Here is a 16,289-nt window from a genome sequence, read left to right on the forward strand (position 1 = left end):
AATCAGATCATTTTCACATGATCCCTTTACAACAGGTACTCCCATTACTACAACAGGGAGATTTTCTGTCCACACTAGACCTAAAGGACGCCTATTTTCACATTCCAATACATCCTGCGCACCAGAAGTATTTAAGGTTTGTCATACAAGGACAATACTATCAGTTCAAAGTCCTTCCATTCGGGGTTACAACAGCACCACGAGTGTTTACAAAGTGCTTAGCAGTAGTGGCAGCACATCTCAGAGGACAACAAATATGAGCCAGTCCCCTACCTAGACGACTGGCTCATAAAGGCAAGATCGTACAACCAGTGTGCACAACTCACAAAGCAAACAATTCAAACACTGCACAACTTAGGGTTTACGATAAACTACACCAAGTCGCACCTAGAGCCTTCGTACGTTAATCAATATCTAGGAGCTACTATAAACACATCAGTAGCTCAAGCCTATCCCAGTCAAGCCAGGATTCAAAGTATTCAGAACTTAGTCTCCCTTTTTCAATGCCAGCACTCTCTACAAGCCAGAGTGTTCATGAAGCTAATAGGGATGATGGCATCTTGCATCTTCATAGTTCCCCACGCAAGACTGCAACTGCGTCCACTACAGGAATGTCTAGCACAACAGTGAAATCAGGCTCAAGGTCAGCTCACAGACCTGGTGTTGGTGGACAGCCGTACATATCGCTCTCTGCAATGGTGGAACACCAAAAATTTGACAAAGGGACGGCCGTTCCTAGAACCTGTTCCACAAGTAGTGCTCACGACAGACGCATCCCTCACAGGATGGGGAGCCCATCTCCTGCATTATACCACACAAGGTCAGTGGAACAATCAACAGAAACAGTTCCACATCAACCACTTAGAGCTGCTAGCCATTTTCCTAGCACGCAAAACTTTTCAAGTACAAATCCAAAACAAAGCTGTCTTAGTCCGAACGGACAATATGACAGCCATGTACTACATACAAAAACAGGGGGGGGACACACTCTCTGCAACTGTCCCAACTTGCACAGAACATTTGGAGATGGGCCATTCCTCAAAACATACATCTGACAGTAGAACACCTTCCAGGGATCCACAACCAGATAGCAGACCTGTTAAGTCGGCAATCACAACAGATCCACGAATGGGAGTTGCACCCACAAGTACTTCAACCATTCTTTCAAATGTGTGGGCCTCCACAAATAGACCTGTTTGATATCCACGAGAACTCAAAATGCCCAACCTTCGCTGCCATGTTTCCACACCCACGGTCGGAGGGGAATGTAATATGGATGAATTGGTCAGGCAGATTTGCGTACGCTTTTCCGCCTCTCCCACTCATTCCACTAGTAGTACGCAAGCTCAGACAACAGTCCCTCAAACTGATACTAGTAGCCCCTACATGGGCACGTCAACCATGGTTCACCACGCTACTAGATCTCTCAATGGTTCCACATTGGAAATTACAGCTCACGCCATCCCTGTTAACACAGAACCATGGGGAAATAAGACACCCAGAACCAAGCCAACTGAATTTGGCGATCTGGCTCCTAAAGTCCTAGAGTTTGGATACTTAAACCTACCACCAGACTGTATGGATATAATTAAAGAAGCTAGAAGACCCACTACCAGAGCATGCTATGCTGCTAAGTGGAAACGATTTGCAGTATACTGTAACAACAATCACATCGATCCTTTGGACGTTTCCATCCAAAATATCATTTGTTACCTTCTACACTTACAAAGGTCTAATTTGGCTTACTCTTCCATACGCCTGCGTCTAGCAGCTATTGCAGCATATTTACAAAATAGACAACCTCTATCTCTATTTAGAGTACCTGCAATAAAAGCATTTATGGAGGGATTAAAAAGAATAATCCCACCCAGGTTACCACCTGCTCCAGTATGGAACCTAAATGTGGTCCTTACAAGACTCATGGAACCCCCTTTTGAACCGTTACATAAATGTGAACTACAATTTCTAACATGGAAAACTGTTTTCCTTGTTGCCATTACCTCTCTCAGAAGAGTTAGTGAAATACAAGCATTCACAATAGAAGACCCTTTTTTTAAATACATCCTAACAAAGTGTTTCTTAGACCCAATCCAAAATTCCTACCGAAGGTGATTACTCCTTTTCACCTAAACCAATCAGTAGAGTTACCAGTGTTTTTTCAAAAACCGGACTCTGTTGCAGAAAGAGCTTTACACACCCTAGATGTTAGAAGAGCTCTACTATATTACACAGACAGTACTCATCATTCAGAAAAACAAAACAACTATTTGTACCCTTCTCTACCCCACACAAAGGCAATCCCATCTCTAAAGGAGGTATTGCTAGATGGATTGTTAAGTGTATTCAAATATGCGATCACGAGGCTAAACGTACACTAACAGTTCCTCCTAGAGCACACTCCACTCGCAAACTAGGAGCCTCTATGGCTTTCTTAGGAAATATACCATTAGAGGATATATGCAAGGCAGCAACATGGTCTACAATACACACCTTCACTAAACACTATTGTGTTGATGTGCAAGCCAAGCAGCAAGCTGCAGTAGGCCAAGCTGTCCTGAAAACACTTTCAGTATGCTGCAACGGATACAAGCGACCACCGCTAGGGGAGACACTGCTGCACAATCGTTGCTAAATGTAGGATCTGCAGCTCATATGCCTCGAACGGAATATGCTACTTACCAGTACGCATTTGTTCTTGGCATGTAGAGCTGCAGAATCCTACATGCCCTCCCGCCTCCCCGGGACTTGTATCCGTTCCACTACTCATCTTACTTAGATGCACACGCATGGACATTCTTTCTCTTTACTTCTACTAACTCCATCATTTCCCATCATGGCGAAAAACAATCTGAGGATGGAGTCGATGACCATGCGCAGTATTGTCCAAGGGAGGAGTCACCTATCTCGTGACTACAAAAGACTTCTTCCAAGAAGACAACAACAACCTGCAATCATCCGAGCCCAACAGCAGGTGGCGATCTATTGCTAGATGTAGGGTTCGAGGCATGTGGGCTGCTGAATTCATATCTGTGCATAGATCGACGCCTAGTGTTGGGTCCGGATGATCGCACATTGTTGTCCTGGAAGAGTCTTCGAAGTATCACGATTTAGGTGGCTCCTCCCCTGGACTACAGTGTGCATGGGCATCGACTCCATCCTCAGATTGTTTTTTTCCGCCATTGGGTTCGGATGTATATTGGTTCGGAATAGATATAAACGTTTTCTTAAGACCAAAAGGCCTTTAGTTTTTCGTCGGTATAGTCTTGCGTTCGGTGCCAGATTCTTTCCAGCTCAGTTCTGAGCCGGATTTCCAGGAGAGCCGCGTGCTTTTCGACACTTCAGGCCCGGTCGACGCCAGAGGCCTTATCGACGAACCATCATGGAATGGAGCCCGTTCAAGAGATGTCCCGTGTGCAACTCCAAGTATCCCCACATCGACGTCCACCCGGTGTGCAACAAGTGTCTGTCGCCGGATCATGATGAAGCCAGCTGCATGGCTTGTTCCCGTTTTCGATCCAAGAAGACTCTTCTGCATCGACGCGCTGCGCGCAAGGAAGCCCAGCAGACTGCACCGGCGCCTGTGGACATCTTCGATGCCGTGGAAGATGAAGGAGCAGACCGGGAGGTTCATGAGAACCTGTCGAATCCTGCGTCGGAGGTCGACTCAAACTACGACGCGGATGTTAAAATGCTCGAAGCGGAAGAAGTCGTCGACGAGGTAGGAGACGACGACGGGGCCTTTGGGGCCATGGAAGATAGCTCGAGCGAGGAGCTAAGCACACAAACTGACATTGGGGCCGAAACGCTTCATAAGGCTCAGGTCGAGGGATCGCCAATAGGCCTTATCCAAGATCTTCCAATAAGTTCTACGGCCCCGCCCTCGGGCTCGGCTTCGGACATTACTAAGGAGCCGCAACCTGCTAAACCGAAAGTAAAAGCTCCGGTCTCGACGCAAGTGAAAGCACTGCTGCCTACATCGAAACCAAAAGTGCGTATTGCTTTGGTCGGCTCGAAGTCCCTGGACCTGTCGGCACCGACGAAGCAGAAGAGAGTTATCGACCCGAAGAAACAGCTCAAGGGCGTCGAGTCTAAGTCTAGCGCGCTGAAGGCAAAGATCAGGGCAGTCGACCCGAACAAATCGGCGCCGAAGACAGTCGACACCGACAAAGGACTCCGTGATCCGAAGGTTCTTGAGCCTCCGCGTCGACAAACCAGGCCAAGAGCGGACCGACCCACGAGTCCACGCCTGGTGGTGCCTCGAAGGATTCAGTCGAGTCGACGCAGCCGTCCGCCTCATTCTTGAAGCAGGTGGCAGACTCCCTAAAGCGCATCAAGGACAGGCCTCAAGTGTCGGGCCTAAAGAACCTCCACCTTCGAAGCCTGCCGATAAACCTCAGAAGACGTCGACACCCATCCACTTCACGCTGCCGCCGAAAGTTGTGCCGAAGGCTTTCGCCCCTAAAATGGCCACCGACGTGCCCGAGAAGGTGTCCTCTGTGCCCAAGTCAACAACGGTGGTCCCGGCCATTAAGCATCGACAATCCTCGTTGAAAGAGCAACAGGAACAGTTTATCGATGCCGAGACAGGCAGACTTTCTCTTTATAAGCGGAAAATCGCCCCGGAACAGCCAATGGAGTCCTATAAAATTCCACTGAAGAAGAAAAAGGATTCTACTTCGACACCTGTTCTTGTAGAACCGGTATCTCCATGTGGCCATGATGTCTCACCCACTTATTCAGATGTGGACACTGGGGAATGTGATAATGATGAATACAGCTATCCTGTATACACTGATCCAGATGATACCAATGAACCCTGGGCGGCTGCTGCTGACCCAGGTGATCCTCACTCTATCCCAGACACTCAAGTGTATGCTGTGAAAACGTCGCCTATTGAGGATTCGGCAGCGTTTAATGCCCTCATTGAAAGGGCAGCTAAGAATCATGACGTCCAGCTCCACGCTGACCCCATTGAAGTGGACTTTCTTTTTGACACCTTTCCATCTCAGAGAGGACTGTCAAGACTCTGCCTATGTTGAAGGGTGTCTTGAAGCATGCTGGTAAAATCTTTAAGGAGCCTACAAGAGCCAGGGTGATAAACCCCAGAATTGAAAAAAGTACAAAGCGGCGCCTGTAGACCCTACTTACATTAAGGGACAGTTGCCATTGGACTCTCTTGTTGTTTCTAATGCCCGGAAGAGGGCTAATTCATAAACAACGGGTGATGCTCCTTCCCCAGATAAGGAATCTAAGGTGTTTGAGGCATCAGGGAAAAGGGTAGCAGCTCAGGCGGCCAATATCTGGCGCATTTCAAACACTCAGGCACTCTAGCCAGGAATGACCGGGCACATTACGACACACTTGAGACCCTGTTACAGCACCTACCAGATGAATACAAAGAAGCAGCTGAGATGCTCATCCAAGAAGGGAAGCTCATATCAAATGCTTCTATCAAATGTGCACTGGACGCAGCAGACACCGCGGCCAGAGCTGTTAACACTAGTGTCATGCTGAGGAGACATGCCTGGCTCAATCTCCTGGTTCAAGCCAGAAATACAGACCACCATTCTAAATCGGACAGTAAACCCTGATCATCTATTTGGCCCAGAGGTGGACACCACCTTGGAGAAAATCAAAAAGACACTGACTGCTAAGTCCATGGGGGCTCTACAGTCGCAGCAGTTCCGGGGTGGTTCTTTTCGTTGCTCAAGCAATAGAGGTGTTTCCAGAGGCCAGCTCTCCTAAACCACACAGTACTATAAAGGCGGCACGCAGACCACATACACCAAAGAAAGTAGAGGTGGATATCGTGGAAACAGCGCCAAAGGCAGAGGTCGTGGAAAAAACAACTCCAGATCCTCCGCCACTAACAAACAGTGACTCCTTGTCACTGCCCCCCGACCACGCAACACCTGTCGGGGGGAGACTTCAACAGTTCCTGCCAGTCTGGAAGTCCATCACCACAGACAGGTGGGTGAGGCAGCTTATCCAGTACGGTTATTGTCTGGAGTTAATATCCACTCCACCCAACATACCCCCAAGACACCGTCCTATGTCCGCCGAGCATTTGCACTTATTGCAGCAGGAGGTCCTCGTCATGCTGCAAAAAGGGGCAATCGAGCTCGTGCCTGTGAAAGAAAGAGGCACAGGACTTTACTCATTGTACTTCTTGATACCAAAAAAGGACGGGTCCCTCAGACCCATACTGGACCTCAGACACCTCAATCAGTACATTCTGTCGGAGCACTTTCACATGCGGACACTGCAGCAAGTTCTACCGTTGCTCAGTCAAGGGGATTTTCTCGCAACTTTAGATCTAAAAGACGCGTATTTTCATATTCTGCTGCACCCATCACACAAAAAATACCTCCGGTTCACCATCCAAAACCAACATTACCAGTTCAAGGTCCTACCTTTCGGAGTCACCACGGCACCCAGGGTGTTTACAAAGTGCCTGGCGACGGTGGCGGCACACCCAAGGAGACAAAACATTCACGTCTACCCTTATCTGGACGACTGGTTCATCCAGGCAAAGTCAGCCCAGCAGTTTGCCACCCACATGTCCCACACCATTCACCTTCTTCACGATCTGGGATTCTCACTGAATTACCCAAAGTCCCACCTGCAACCCGCCCACATACGGCAGTATCTGGGTGCGACGATAAACACTCTGGCAGCCACAGCACAGCCAAATTCAGTGAGGGTCAGCAGCATTCAATCGCTGATACAGAAATTCAGACCTCAACACTCGCTTCCAGCACGAGTGTTCATGCAGTTGATAGGCATGATGGCCTCCTGCATCTCCATAGTCCCGCACGCGAGACTACATATGCGTCTGCTTCAGGAGTGCTTAGCACGTCAGTGGACTCAGGCTCACGGACAGTTGAAAGACCTAGTGTTGGTGACCGGTGGTGCATACAACTCTCTGCATTGGCGGAATCCACAAAACCTTTGCAAGGGCCGACCATTCCAGGAGCCTGTGCCACAGATCATTCTGACGACGGACGCTTCTCTCCAGGGTTGGGGAGCTCATGTACTCCACTACACTGTGCAGGGATTATGGACACCACAGCAAAGGAAGATGCACATCGATGTTCTAGAACTGATGGCTATCTTCATGGCAATGAAAGCATTCAAGGTACATCTGTGCAACAAAGTCGTGTTGATCCGGACGGACAACATGACGGCCATGTACTACATCCAGAAGCAAGGAGGTACACACTCTCCACAGTTGTCTCATCTGGCTCCGAGCATGTGGAAGTGGGCCATTCAAAGGAATGTCTTCCTCATGGCGGAACACCTCCCGGGCAAGGACAATCAGATGGCGGACCTGCTCAGCAGGTACAGCCACCAAATGCACGAGTGGGAGATGCATCCATCAGTACTCCACCCGTACTTCCTAAGGTGGGGTCATCCAGAGATAGACCTGTTTGCCACAAAGGAAAACGCCAAATGCCCAAGCTTTGCCTCCAGGTTTCCACACCCACAGTCGCAGGGCAATGCGATATGGATGAACTGGTCAGACAAATTTGCGTACGCTTTTCCCCCAGCACCTCTAATACCGCTGGTGGCACGCAAGCTGAAGCAGCACTCGATGACTCTCATCCTGGTTGCTCCAACGTGGGCTCGTCAACCATGGTACACCACGTTTCTGGAACTGTCCGTGGTACCGCATCAAAGGCTGCGCCTCACACCCAAGCTTTTGACGCAGAGCCATGGCGACATTCAGCATCAAGATCCACAACAGCTCAACCTGGCGATCTGGCTCCTGAGGTCTTAGAGTTTGGCTACCTCAACTTACCTCCTGACTGTATGGACATAATCAGGGAGGCAAGGAAGCCCACCACCAGAGTATGCTATGCGGCGAAATGGAAGCGGTTTGTCATTCATTGTGCAGACCACAACATTAACCCACTGGATGCATCTATTCAGAACATCATTTGTTATATCTTACATCTGTACAAATGTAATCTGGCCTATGCTTCCATTTGTATACATCTATCCGCAATGGCTGTTTATCTCCAAAACAGACAGCACCTCTCCCTTTTCAGAGTGCCTGCCATTAAAGCCTTTCTGGAAGGACTCAAAAGAGTCATTCCTCCGCGAACACCACCAGCTCCCAAGTGGAACCTAAATGTGGTCCTCACCAGGCTGGTGGGTCCCCCTTTCGAACCACTGCATTCATGCGAGATTCAGTTCTTGACATGAAAAGTGGCTTTCCTGATAGCGATTACGTCGCTACGACGAGTTCGTGCACTCCAGGCACTAACTATCCAAGAGCCATTTATTCAAATTCATTCCAACAGGGTGGTGCTTCGCACTAACCCGAACGCGGGCCCACTCCACCAGGAAGTTGGGGGCATCCATGGCTTTCTTTGGAAATATTCCTTTGGTAGACATATGTAGATCAGCCACATGGTCTACCACACACACATTTACAAAACACTACTGTGTTGATGTGCACTCCAAACTGCAGGCAGCTGTAGGGCAGGCTGTTCTTAAAACACTTTTCCAAACTGCTGCAGCTGGCACAGGCGGCCGCCGTTAATGGAGAGACTGCTATGTATTCTATGCACAGATATGAATTCAGCAGCCCACATGCCTCGAACCGAATATGCTACTTACCAGTATGCATCTGTTCTTGGCATGTAGGGCTGCTGACATTCATATCTGTGCATAGATCGCCGCCTAGTGTTGGGTCCGGATGATCGCACATTGTTGTCCTGGAAGAGTCTTCGAAGTATCACAAGATAAGTGGCTCCTCCCCTGGACTACAGTGCGCAAGGGCATCGACTCCATCCTCAGATTGTTTTTAGCCATTGTGGCCAAGATGGAGTGAAACTCTGTGAATGATGACCATGCTAGAAGTATGTGTGAATGCTGCAGCCGCTACAGGCGCCGGGGAGGATGGCGGGCGATATGAATCATGGTAAGTAGCATATTCGATACTGCAGCTCTACATGCCAAGAACAGATGCATACTGGTAAGTAGCATTTTCCTTTAAATAGTCTGATAACCTCTTGCTTAGCCCAAATAGATTTCCTCTTGTTTTTACCTTTTGTTTTAGCTCTACTTAAATCGCCTGCTTACCTTCACCTGCATAACACGTTGCTTCTTAACTTTCATCATTATATGTTTACCAGCGAGAGTGGGAAAGGGCATCAGATTTGAAAAATGATTTTTAGTGACAGGCCTATAAACGCGGTGAGTGGAGTGCCTCGGGCTCTCAACTCTTATTTTAAGACATATGCAGCGCAGTTCCAGCATTTGTGCTATAACAAAACTGACACACATGGGTCGGGCAAAGATTATTAGTTTAACATTTTATCACTCTTGAAGTACTGGGAAAATATGATCCCCTTTTCCTATGTAGCACCATTTGAGTAATTTTGCTGATGATGTAATTTCGGAATTGATGTTCACACATTTCCCTACAAATGTACATATACAATGCTTTTCGAAAATATACATTTTGCTGGGGGGGAGGGGGGGAGGCGGGGCACACCTTAGCATTTGTTAGAGTCCACAGGAAGTTTAAAGTAAATTGCTTCAGGGAACCTTTATAAATGCTTCTCTGGTGTGTCTCCAACACATAACCGCCACCAGTGTACAACTAAAGCTAAGCATTGTTTTCTCACGCAGCTGATTTTAAATGTGGCTTTTTGTAGTGCATTCACCTCACTTCATTAGGTCAGTGATATTTTAGCCAGTACTATGGCTCTGCACCCTTATATATACACACAAGAGTTGTCCTGCTCATGCACCCTAGGTTCATTCTAGGGGTGGTCTGTTTTGCATGCCAGTTAGCTGTATCATCGCTTTTCGTTTTCTGATATACAAAATTAACAGCAGAAAGAGTGTCACTTCAACTCAACATGAGAACAGCTCTCAAGTTTTAAATTTATGTAACACGATTTTAGGAAGTGCTCACCACTTTTTATGTTGATTGCAGGGTAAATCATTGCCAATTGTATCACTAGAGAAGTGTGGCTCACTGGTTAGAGGAGGCAGACCCTGATGCAGAGGTCAGACCCGGGACCAGGGTTCAATTCCCGACGCGGCAGGGTCTTGAGCTCAAAATGTCCACGGACTCGATAATTCTCGCCTCGGTGCCTACTCGAATCATGGGTTCACACTCTGCAACTCTGGGCAATAGCTTGCTTAATCTCCACTACGGCCCCACCGCGATGGGATGCCTGGTCTTCACCTTGGGGATGCCCAGTAGGGGTTATCTTGCAGGGAAAACCAGGACGGGTTCCAAAAGCAAGCGCTAAGAGACCTGTCAGTGATTTGGCGCTATATAAATCGAAATTAACATAACATAACATAACATAAAGCTGCTGCTGTCTGCTAGGTACTGCAGTGCTTACAACAATGCAATTTGCTAGCAAAGAAAACTTGAAACGTTCCACAAGAAAGAAAGCAGCATCCACTGGCTTGACTGGTAATGTGTTTATAGTGGACATAGCCAAGGGTGCAGTAGGTTTCTCTAACCATATATAAATTAAATACTGCTACTTAGATATTGAGATATTCCCAGAAATATTTTCACATTGGGTCAAAATATCTTAAATATCTGAAAGAGACACGTTAGTGATAGATTCCTTACCTTAGAATATCCCCAGGCGTCAGACTGGATCCGGAAATTTTTGCGTAGCAATACCCCTGCGCGCTGGTAGGCGTCGTCTGCGGCTCCGCGTCCGTCGTCGGCGTCGTGAGCGCCGGGATGACGTCATCGGAGTATATAGACGGCGCCCATGCGCGCTGACGTCAGTTCTTCTTTTTTCCGCGCCAGCTAGCGCAGATCCGGAAGAAGCTCTACCCCCAGTCACTTTTTGACTGAAAACTTTTTTGATCTTTTTGATCCTCTAGTTAGTCGATTCTCGACTATCGGTGCCAGGGATGCCCGGGTTCAAGCCTTGCTCGAAGTGCGGCCGACTCATGTCGGTCACGGACCCCCATCGCCGGTGCCTGAAGTGCTTAGGCCTCGACCACGACGATCGAACCTGCTCCGACTGCCGGGCCCTGACGTCGAAGGCTAGGCGGGAGCGGTCCCGCAAGCGTCTCGAGCTGAGGCAGTCGGCCCCGCGCCGCTCCAGGTCCCGGTCCCGGTCCCACGGGAGGTCGAGGGACAGGTCGCGAGGTCGGAGTCATCGACGTTCCGGGAGTGGACACCGATCGTCTGGTTCCAAGTCCTCAGGTAAGAGGCATGAGAGGTCGGAGCGACACCATCGGTCCTCCGACCCGCCCCGTCGCTCGCTCGATGCGACCGGGGATTCGGGCGACACCGCCCACGCGGCTCCGCGGGAGTCGCAAGCGTCGCCGCCTGCCCCACACCTTCGGGTCCCTGGGCACGGCGCGTCGCAGGAGGAGGTCGAGAGGTACCTCATGGCCATGAGGGCCCTCCCTCCTCAGTCGGTTCCCGTGGCGCCTTCGGGCCGATCGGCTCCGTCTGGAGGTCCTTCCGGGTCGGGCGCTTCGGCCCCGACGACGTCGGGTGCTTCGGCCCCGGCGCCGCTGGCGACTTCGGTCCCGGCGCCGCGCGACCTCGCTGGATCCGGCTCCGGATCCGGGACCTCGCCGGTCGACCCTACGACCTCGCCGGCGACGTCCCTTCAGGTGTCGTCCCCGGCAGCCGACGTGGTTGCCGACCCCAATGCTTCGTACGGTCCTGCTCAGGTGTCGGAGGGGCGCCGCTGGGCGCCGATTCCGTCGGCCTTCGGAGAGTTCTATCTCCACGAGGAGGCCCTGGCTGTTAATCCTGGTCTCCAGGAGCTGGGTGACGAGGAGCAATGGGAGGGGTCCGAGGACCCTCTGGCACGTGATTGCCAGTCTCATCAGGACTGGACATATGAGCTTGGGGAGGCCAGTGGTATTGACACCTCGCCAGACACTGGATTTACGTCGCCCCCGACTGTGGCTTCGGAGGCGGGTTCTGCTTACAGTGTAGTGTTGACGAAGGCAGCTAAGGCCCTAAACCTTGAGCTCCCCGTCGCGGCCGTGAGGACTAATCTCCTCACTGAGGTACTCAAACAGCAGTCCGGCTCCGCGGAGCCCCTTCTGCCGTTCAATGAGGCCTTGTGTGACGTTCTGCTGGGCACTTGGTCCAAGCCCGCCACAGGTCCCCCTGTGGATAGGAACGTGGCCAGACGCTACCGCCCGGCACCGGGCGACCCTTGCTTTTTGTCCACCCACCCCACCCCCGAGAGCCTGGTCATCCAGGCCTCCAACTCCCAGACCGCATTCCCGTCGGCCCCGCCCGACAGGGAATCCAAGAGATATGAGCAGTTCGGGAAGAAGGTCTTCTCGTCTGTGAGCCTAGGGCTCCGGTCAGTGAACACCAACTGTCTCTTGGGCCGCTACACCCACACGCTGTGGGACACGGTTGCGGAGGTGCTGCCACAATGCCCTGAGGAGGTCAGGGCTAAACTCAGCCAAACCCTTGCGGACGGCCGAGATGCGGCACGCTTTTCCATCCGGTGTGGGCTGGATACCACGGACTCACTGGGCAGGGCGATGGCAACGACGGTGGCGGTTCGACGCCACGCCTGGTTGAGGTCCGCCAATTTCTCGGCCGATGTCCAGGCCACTCTCCTGGACATGCCGTTTGATGGCCGTCGCCTCTTCGGCGACAAGGCAGACCATGCGCTGGAACGTTTTAAGGACTCCAGGGCCACGGCCAAGTCCTTGGGCCTTGCGGCCCCACGCCAGCAATCGGGTGCCTTTCGCTCCTTTCGTGGCCACGGAAGGGGCGCCTCACCACGGACCGTCAGCCACGCGCCGCAGAATGTTCAGCAACGCGGTGGCGGCCGTGGGAACCGCCGTGGCGGTGGTCGGGGCCAGCGGCGAGGCCAGTCCACACCTCCCTCAGCAGCCCCCGCCTCAAAACCTTCCTAGTCCGAGCTTTCAGGCCCATGTGACGCCTGTGGGAGGCAGGGTTCGCCATCACCTCTCCCACTGGCATACAGTCACTTCGGACAGGTGGGTGCTGCAAATTGTCCGAAGGGGTTTCTCCCTCCCCTTCGAGTCTTCCCCTCCATCCATGCCACCTCAATACCACCGTGTGTCGGGGGATCACTTGCAACTTCTGCAAGAGGAGGTTTCGGCCCTCTTGGCCAAGAGGGCCATCGAGCGCGTTCCTGGGCCAGAAGTAGGACGTGGCTGTTATTCCCACTACTTTCTGGTACCCAAGAAGGGCAAAGGGGGCCTACGCCCTATCTTGGATCTACGGAACGTCAACGGCTTCCTCCGGACGGAGAAGTTCAAGATGCTCACTTTGGCTCAGGTCCTGGCTGCCCTGGACCCAGGAGACTGGATGGTAGCGTTGGACTTGCAGGACGCCTATTTCCACATCCCCGTCCTGCCGGCCCACCGGCGTTACCTGCGGTTCACGGTAGGCCAAGAGCACTTTCAGTTTACCGTGCTCCCCTTCGGCCTTACCAGCGCCCCACGGGTGTTCACGAAGGTGATGGCGGTGGTCGCAGCCCATCTGCGCAGGCAAGGGGTATCAGTCTTCCCCTACCTCGACGACTGGTTGTTGAAGGCGGGCTCGCCCCAGACAGTCGTCAGCCACCTCCAGACTACGGCCGACCTCCTGCACTTGCTGGGGTTCTCCATCAATGTGCCGAAGTCACACCTGTGTCCCTCTCAGAAGCTCCTCTTCATCGGAGCGGTTCTCGACTCGGCGCAGTTTCGGGTTTACCCACCCGAGCAGCGGGTTCGGGATATTCAGGCTCTGATTCCTATCTTCGGGCCGTTATCCCGGGTCTCGGTCAGGTTGACGCTGCGGCTTCTGGGACTGATGGCCTCCTGCATCCTTCTGGTGCGTCACGCCAGGTGGCGGATGCGGGCTCTGCAGTGGGACCTGAAGTTTCACTGGGCCCAGCATCAGGGCAACCTGTCCGATCATGTCCTGATCTCGGAGGGCACTGCGAAGCAACTGCAGTGGTGGCTCACGGACCGCGACTGGGTCAGTGGCAGACCCCTCTCTCTACCCCAGCCGGAGCACGTAGTTGTGACGGACGCGTCCCTCCAGGGCTGGGGAGGCCACATGGGAGAGGCGGAGATCAGAGGCCTCTGGTCTCCGGCGGAGTCCCGGCTCCACATCAACCTTCTGGAGCTGCGGGCGATTCGTCTTGCACTGAAGGCATTCCTCCCCTCTGTCAGGGGGAGCGTGGTGCAAGTGTTCACCGACAACACCACCGCCATGTGGTACTGCAACAAACAGGGCGGTGTGGGGTCGTGGACCCTTTGCCAGGAGGCTCTGCGCCTCTGGCAGTGGCTGGAACATCAGGGCGTGACTCTGGTGGTTCAACACCTGGCAGGTTCTCTGAATGCCAGGGCGGACGAACTCAGCCGCCGGTGCATGATGGATCACGAATGGCGTCTGAACTCGGACGTGGCGCAAGGTCTCTTTCGACAGTGGGGAGAGCCTTGGTTAGATCTATTCGCCACAGAAGAGAACGCGCAATGTCAGCAGTTCTGCGCGTTGGAGTTTCCAAGGCGGCACTCGCTCGGAGACGCTTTTCGTCGCGAGTGGAGCTGCGGCCTGTTGTACGCCTTTCCGCCTATACCACTTCTGCCCAGAGTGCTGAAGAAGATCAGGCGCGACCGGGCCCAAGTTATCCTTGTGGCTCCGGACTGGGCTCGAAGATACTGGTATCCCGAGCTACTCAGCATGTCAGTCGATCCCCCGATTCGTCTGCCTCTTCGGGAGGACCTTCTGTCGCAGCAGCAGGGGACGGTCCTGCACCCGAACCTGTCCAGTCTCCACCTACAAGCTTGGAGATTGAGCGGCGGCAGTTGAGGCCATTTGACTTGCCTCCCGAAGTCTGTGACATCATTCTGGCAGCCAGGCGTCCCTCCACAAAGTCGGTATACGCCTGCCGGTGGAATAGATTTGTGGCATGGTGCGCAGCAAAGGCTGTGGATCCCCTCTCTGCACCCCTTTCGGAAGTGCTGCTCTTTCTTCTTTCCCTTGCCCAGCAGGGCTCTGCTCTGGGCACTCTTAAAGGGTACCTCTCTGCTCTTTCAGCCTTCTTGAGGCTACCAGATCAGCCTTCTTTGTTCAAGTCCCCTATAGTGAGTAGATTTCTGAAGGGCATCACGCACATGTTCCCTCCTGTTCCCTTCGTGATGCCCCAGTGGGACTTGAATCTTGTTCTCACCTATCTGATGTGTGCTCCCTTTGAGCCACTTCATAACTGTCCTCTTCGTCTCCTTACGCTGAAGACGGCCTTCCTGGTTGCCATCACCTCTGCCAGGAGGGTGAGTGAGCTCCAGGCTCTTTCTTCTTCTCCGCCTTTCCTGTCTGTTCATCCTGATAAGGTGGTGTTGCGTACACGACCTTCCTTTCTGCCCAAGGTTGTCACGGCCTTCCACATCGGGCAGTCCATCACCTTGCCCACCTTCTTTCCGCCTCCGCATCCCTCGAAAGAGGAGGAGAGGCTCCACCGTCTGGATCCAAAACGTGCGCTCTCCTACTACCTAGACCGCACTCGCCAATTCCGGGTGGATGACCAACTCTTCGTTGGTTACGTGGGCGCGAAGAAGGGAAAGGCTGTACACAAGAGGACCATCTCCAGGTGGATCATCTTGTGCATCCAAGCATGCTACTCCATGGCGAGGAAGGAGCCCCCGGCTGGATTGCGGGCTCACTCCACTCGGGCCACGGCAACGACAACTGCCCTGGGCCGCGGTGTCCCCCTGCAGGACATCTGTCAGGCAGCCACGTGGGCCTCGCTGCACACGTTCGCAAGACACTACTGCCTGGACAGTCCAGTCCGGAGGGATGGCTTCTTTGGCCGTTCCGTCCTCCAGGACTTTCTGGTGTGATATTGGTTCGCAGACCCACCACCGGGGTTGGTATTGCTGGGGTATCTATTCTAAGGTAAGGAATCTATCACTAACGTGTCTCTTTCAGATGCACAAGTTACTACTTGTGTAACGATATATCTGTAAGAGACATTAGTTAGTGATAGATTCCTTACCGCCCTCCCATCCTCCCCGTTCTGCGAACCGATATTTAGGGTTAAGGTCATCCCCTTTCAGGGCCCTAGTTTCAATGGCACCAGTGTTAGTTCTATCATGGCTCTGCGTATCTGGCGCGGAAAAGCTGTGTTATCAGAACTGACGTCAGCGCGCATGGGCGCCGTCTATATACTCCGATGACGTCATCCCGGCGCTCACGACGCCGACGACGGACGCGGAGCCGCAGACGACGCCTACCAGCGCGCAGGGGTATTGCTACGCAAAAATTTCCGGATCCAGTCTGACGCCTGGGGATATTC

The 16,289-nt window shown here is 52.4% G+C and overlaps 1 protein-coding gene across 1 annotated transcript in view; it reads left to right on the top strand.

The window, feature by feature from the left end:
- The window catches only part of DYNC1H1 (dynein cytoplasmic 1 heavy chain 1), a 1,654,074-nt gene that overhangs the window by 504,640 nt on the left and 1,133,145 nt on the right, over window positions 1-16,289 (top strand). The gene's annotated exons all lie outside the window — the stretch shown is intronic.

The sequence above is a fragment of the Lissotriton vulgaris genome, chromosome 9 (assembly GCF_964263255.1).
Source record: "Lissotriton vulgaris chromosome 9, aLisVul1.2, whole genome shotgun sequence".
Classification (NCBI taxonomy): Eukaryota; Metazoa; Chordata; class Amphibia; order Caudata; family Salamandridae; genus Lissotriton; species Lissotriton vulgaris.